This window comes from Pristiophorus japonicus, chromosome 3 (assembly GCF_044704955.1).
Source record: "Pristiophorus japonicus isolate sPriJap1 chromosome 3, sPriJap1.hap1, whole genome shotgun sequence".
Lineage (NCBI taxonomy): Eukaryota > Metazoa > Chordata > Chondrichthyes > Pristiophoridae > Pristiophorus > Pristiophorus japonicus.
In genome coordinates this window covers 266,076,173-266,082,396 of record NC_091979.1, presented here as the reverse complement: position 1 = coordinate 266,082,396, position 6,224 = coordinate 266,076,173, and the positions used below count along the sequence as shown (strand labels likewise).

General features: G+C 45.5%; 1 non-coding gene across 1 annotated transcript; it reads right to left on the bottom strand.

The window, feature by feature from the left end:
- Window positions 1–358: 358 nt before the first annotated feature.
- trnar-ucg (transfer RNA arginine (anticodon UCG)) lies at window positions 359–447 on the bottom strand. The gene is given in 2 exon segments: window positions 359–394; window positions 411–447. It is a non-coding gene; the product is annotated as a tRNA-Arg (tRNA).
- Window positions 448–6,224: the final 5,777 nt, after the last annotated feature.

The window sequence follows — 6,224 nt, the reverse complement described above, 5'->3', positions numbered from 1 at the left end:
GTTGGAAATCAATGGTTAGTGGTGTGCCACAGGGATCAGTACTGGGACCACAAATGTTTACAATATACATAGATGACCTAGAAGAGGGGACAGAGTGTAGTGCAACAAAATTTGCAGATGACACTAAGATTAGTGGGAAAGCGGGTTGTGTAGAGGACTCAGAGAGGCTGCAAGGAGATTTGGATAGGTTAAGCGAATGGGCTAAGGTTTGGCAGATGGAATACAATGTCGGAAAGTGTGAGGTCATCCACCTTGGGAAAAAAAACAGTAAAAGGGAATATTATTTGAATGGGGAGAAATTACAACATGCTGTGGTGCAGAGGGACCTGGGGGTCCTTATGCATGAAGCAAGCTAAGTTGACCGCGGCAGGACTCGAACCTGCAATCTTCTGATAATTTCGCGGTTATAATCGAAGTCAGACGCCTTATCCATTAGGCCACGCGGCCTCTGCCTAAAGACTACTGCACCTGGTATTCCCAGGCAGTCTCCCATCCAAGTACTAACCAGGCCTGACTCTGAGCTTCTGAGATCAGACGAGATCGGGCGTTTTCAGACTAGTGCCCAAAAGGTTAGTTTGCAGCTGCAGCAGGTAATCAGGAAGGCAAATGGAATGTTGGCCTTCATTGCGAAAGGGATGGAGTACAAAAGCAGGGAGGTGTTGCTGCAACTGTATAAGGTATTGGTAAGGCCGCACCTGGAGTACTGCATGCAGTTTTGGTCACCTTACTTAAGGAAGGATATACTAGCTTTGGAAGGGGTACAGAGACGATTCACTAGGCTGATTCCAGAAATGAGGGGTTACCTTATGATGATAGATTGAGTAGACTGGGTCTTTACTCCTTGGAGTTCAGAAGGATGAGGGGTGATCTTATAGAAACATTTAAAATCATGAAAGGGATAGACAAGATAGAGGCAGAGAGGTTGTTTCCATTGGTAGGGGAGACTAGAACTAGGGGGCACAGCCTCAAAATACGGAGGAGCCAATTTAAAACTGAGTTGAGAAAGAATTTCTTCTCCCAGAGGGTTGTGAATCTGTGGAAATCTCTGCCCAAGGAAGCAGTTGAGGCTAGCTCATTGAATGTTTTCAAGTCACAGATAGATAGATTTTTAAGCAATAAGGGAATTAGGGGTTACGGGGAGAGGGCGGGTAAGTGGAGCTGAGTCCACGACCAGATCAGCCATGATCTTATTGAATGGCGGAGCAGGCTCGAGGGGCTAGATGGCCTACTCCTGTTCCTAATTCTTATGTTCTTATGTGAGTAAGCAGCATGGTAGACTGCCTTTTATACCTGCTTGCCCAGGGTGTGCGGGTGACCCTTGGGTTTCCCACAGGTGCACCCCCTGGTGGCAAGTCTTACACATTGATAATGTTTACATACATAACATCATACCTCCCCCCCCATCCCCAAAGTCTTCGATACAAGGGGCTAGACTTTCCACTTCACATCGCCCATCTATGGCCCATCTATTGCCCAAAATGGACCTCTATCGCCCATTTTGAGCACCTAGCATGCACTTCGCTGAGCGGTGCGAGGCCCAAAAGAGTGCTGAGAAATAGTTGCTTTTACTGGGCCTAAGAGAAGGAAATGGGCACTACGGACACCATTTTGAACTTCAGAGGAAGGGTGGAGGATTAGTTGTGAGTTATTTAGAGAGTTAATTTAAAGATAAGTGTACTCAGAATATTGGGACAGGGAATATAAATAGATATTATCAAGTTATTTTTGGTAAATAGCTTTTATATATTGAAATTATTTTGGAAATAGCTTTTACATAGTGAAGTTATTTACTGATATTGTTGGGGCCTATCAAACTGAGTGGTATAGCGCAGAGAGTACAGAGTACAGTGATTAGAGAGTATAGAGTAGAGAGATTATTAAAATTAGTGAAAGTAATTATCGATAGTGATGAGGCCCATGCTTTCCCTGCCTTTAATTGCAACTGCTCACACACTGGTTACTGAAAGGATCAATCGAAGAGGTGGCAGAGAAATGTGTAGACGGAGACAAAGACAGAGGAGGAGACCGTACAGCCAACGAAGGTACTTGGAAATGTAATCTTACCTGAACTAGTCTGAAAATGCTTGTCTTAGGAGGCTGCGATTCCAGAAGGAGGTCATCGATGAGATATATCAACTCATCAAGGGTGGTCTGCAGCCTTCCAGCACCATCAGAACTGCACTGTCCATTGAGGTGAAGGTTACTACTGCCCTAGCCTTCTAAGCATCGGGATCTTTTCAGGCTTCAGTTGGCGACATCTGCCGTATCTCTCAGCACGCTACACACTGCTGCATTCGACAGGTGTCTGAAGCCCTTTACGCTCGCAGGATGGACTTCATAAGCTTCCCAATGACCAGGGAGGCACAGACTGAGAGGACTTTGGGTTTCTTGAGAATAGCAGACTTCCCCAAGGTGCAGGGAGCAATAGACTGCACGCACATTGCCCTGAAAGCACCCTTAAAGAACGCGGAGGTGTTTCGTAACAGAAAGGAGTTCCACTCACTAAATGTGCAGCTTGTTGTCAACCACAATCAAACAATTTTAACAGTGAATGCTACATTTCCTGGCAGCATCCATGATGCGCACATCTTACGTGAAAGTGCTATCCCTGATCTGTTTGTCAATCAGCCAGAAGGTCATGGTTGGATGCTGAGGGATAAAGGGTATGGCCTTGCAAGTTGGCTGATGACTTCTCTGCGTAATCCCGTCACTGAAGCACAAAAACTCTATAATGAAAGTCACATAGCGACTCGCAACATCGTTGAAAAGACAATTGGAGTCCTAAAGCAATGCTTCAGATGCCTGGATCATTCTGGAGGCAGCCTGCAGTACCACCCTGATCAGGTAGCAGAGTTTATTGTGGTGTGTTGCATGCTGCATAACCTAGCTATAAAGAGAGGACAAATAATGCCAGATCATGCTGCAGGTCCACCTCCAGAAGGAGATGAGACAGAAGAGCCATGCGGCGAGGATGAAGAGGAGGAACAGGTGGGAGAGGCCGCAGGCGAGGACATAGGGGAGCTTAATCAGCCTGGCGATCTAGCACTGGTACCACCACACCTCTCCCCAGGACCAGTAGCCAGTGGCAGTTACACAGCCACTAAGCTTTTGCGTTAGCAGCTCATTAATGAACGCTTTGCATAAACTATTAATTGTGGATATTCAAATGTTCAATTACAGTTAGGGTTAATCAAAAGTTTCATTTGCGTGGGGTTTCTTTGTTGTCTTTCCTGCACTGGCCTATCATCTGAATTAGTTTAAGTAAAGTTTAAAGTACTGGCAAAGTAAAAGTACTGGTATAATAGCAGAATAAACAAACAAATATGCATGAAAAACTGTATGTTTGAAAACTAGTGTAACTAAGAGACAAGGCACAAAAGTTGTTGAATACATTTTTTTTATTAACAAAGATAAAAAAAATGTTATAAACTAATGAACAACACCCTCCCTCCAACCCCCCCCCACCCCCTGCACCAACCCAACCTTCCCTCAAATCCCCAAAACGTTATAACATGAAGAAATTGAACATGTAAGTAATAATAACAAGTGAACATTTAAGTAACAATAACATTTATGGAACCATTGAAAAACACTCCCCCCTCCCTACCTGCGGCCACGTTTCCCTCCAGATCCTGTCCCACCCTGTGTTCGCACCCCACCCGCCCGTTTTGGTCTACGCAGACCGACACGAACGCGTTGTGCAGTTTGTGACGGCAAGACTTCCTGCTGTGGTGGAGCGGAAGCAGAAGCCTCAGGCTCCACTTCCGAGTCAGGAGGAACTGTATCCTTCGTACTCGCTTGCGTGCTTGAGGTCTCGCTGCGAGATGGATACGACATCTTGGGGTGCAGTGCCGTGTCCAGCCAGCAACGCATGCTGTAGGGCATTTGTTGCGGCTATCTGCTCCCTAATCGCCTCCAATGTCTCCCGAGCAGTCTGTGACTGCTCAGAAGACCAGCTGGAGAAGCGCGTGCAGAACTCGCTCCAGGTTGTGGAGAACTGGCTCCAATTTGATGAGAAACCCGGGAACGTCTGGATAAGGTCGCGACCGATCGCGACCGTCTCCCTGCACAGAGATAGTAAGCTCTCCATCTGGTCCTCAGTGGTAGGCGATTGCATAGCACTCTGACCGGATCTCGTGGGGTCGGCATGTGCAATTTCACGCACCTTTGCGTCACCACCCGCACACCGCTTGGTCCTGGTGCCTCATCCACCTCAAAAGAGATGGCCGCAGGTTGTTCCCGCCCTACCCCCCCACAAAAAAATGTCGTCTTCCTTGTCCTCCTCCTGTTCATGCACAGCAGCAGGAGTCTGCAGGGCTCCTCTTCTACCTCGTCCTCCTGTGAAGTTCCTGAAGGTTCAGTGGACGTGTCCACTGACTCCACGGACACTTGATCTTTGAAAGACAAATGACATTTATAAACAACATTTAACAATTCACATCAATACATCTCAATTTTTCAAGAACTCAAAACATTACAATGCTTTCCATTACCCCATATGCACAAGGGATCACCAGGCCTAACATGATCTCATTCGAAGATCAAGAGTACATCATAATTATAAATCAAATTACATTATAATTGCATAACATTACATGCGTAACTAAGGTATATGTTGTATTTACTATTGATTCACACATTGCACAATGCACAGTTCTCGTTATTCACATGACTCAAGGGTGGGTTTGGCCACACCATGGGTTGGGACTGAACGGCTTTCTGGCCCCACCAAGGCCACCGCAAGCTCCTCGCAAGCGCTTAAAGACTGGAGCATGGCAGAGCCCCCGCCCGTCCTGCGTTGCTCGCGGTGGTTGATAGATATCTTCTTCTGTAAATGATAAGATAACATTGCATGGCATAAGCAAATGGATTTGGCAATAAACATTTAAGACTGACAGATTTAAATGTTCAATTACAAATTTGCATTATATTGCATAGGAATAAAATATTTCATACTATAACATTCAACTTTATGCTGGGGTGCATAAATGTATTCATAATTTAGTTATGTTTAAAAATTACGAAATAACATTGCAGATTCTAGTTACAATTTCCATACATCATTAAATAATACATATGGATGATTTCAAAAATAAATTTCAACTTACTCTGGCAGCTGCCAGTAGGCTGTTCCATCTTTTGCGGCACTGGTCTGGTGTCTGCGCTTCATTTGATGCCGACGTGACCACGTCGGCAATCTCTGCCCAAATCCTCCTATATGCACGGGGTGGAGGTTTCCCATGCCCACCCCATGTCAGATCCTCCCATCTTGTGCTGACTATATTCACGAGGGCCTCATTGGCCTCCTCGCTGAAGGGCTTGGCCCTTCGCCTTTCCATTGATCCCTCCATTTTCAAAGAATAAAATGCTGATGATATGTTTTTTAAGTAAATTGTAAATAGTATTATCACTGTACTTAACAGTATTTAAAATTTGTTAAAATGTGAAAATAATTCAAAATATGTGTAATATTATCAGATAAATTCAAACAATCCAGAAACTCCTTTCTCCTTTCTCTTTTCTCCTTTCTCCTCTCTCTCTCTCCCCGACCCTTACAGAGCTTCTGAGCATGTGTGATGACTCCTGACCTCTCAAAACGCGGTAAAGAATCTACCTAAAAAAAACTCAAGCTACACATGCGCAGTATTGCGGTGCTAGGGAAGCTTTTTTTTCTTCATTGACTTCTGTTTTCTTTGGGCGATTGTGAGATCGCTGAAAAATCAGATCGCCCATTTGATATCGCCGGGGTAAGGCCGAGTGGAAAATCGCAAAAAAAAAAAAATGGGCCTTGTGCCGGCGATCAGCACAAGCGATACGTCCCACATCGCTGGAACAAGGCCTCTTTTTTGGGGCCTTAGCCACCTAGTAGAAAGTCTAGCCCAAGTTATTTACAAGTTGAGGTGATCCGGGGCTATGCATTCCCGGGTTGATCACCTGAGTTGAAGTCCTGGCATGGGTGAGTCAGTCGGATCATTGCTGCACTGCAGTGTGGCTGGTCTGATCGGACTGTCGGGCATGGTGGGTTCATCCTCGTGGTTGACTGCGAGGTCGATTGCTGGTTGGGTGTGTGTGGGTGGATCATTGATGGTAATGTCCTCTTCAAACTGTTCTTGGTTGTCAGTGAACCGCAGTTTGGTCTGATCCAAGTGCTTTCTGCACGTTTGTCCATTCAAAAGTTTGACAACAAACACTCTATTCCCCTCTTTGGCTAACACAGTGCCAGC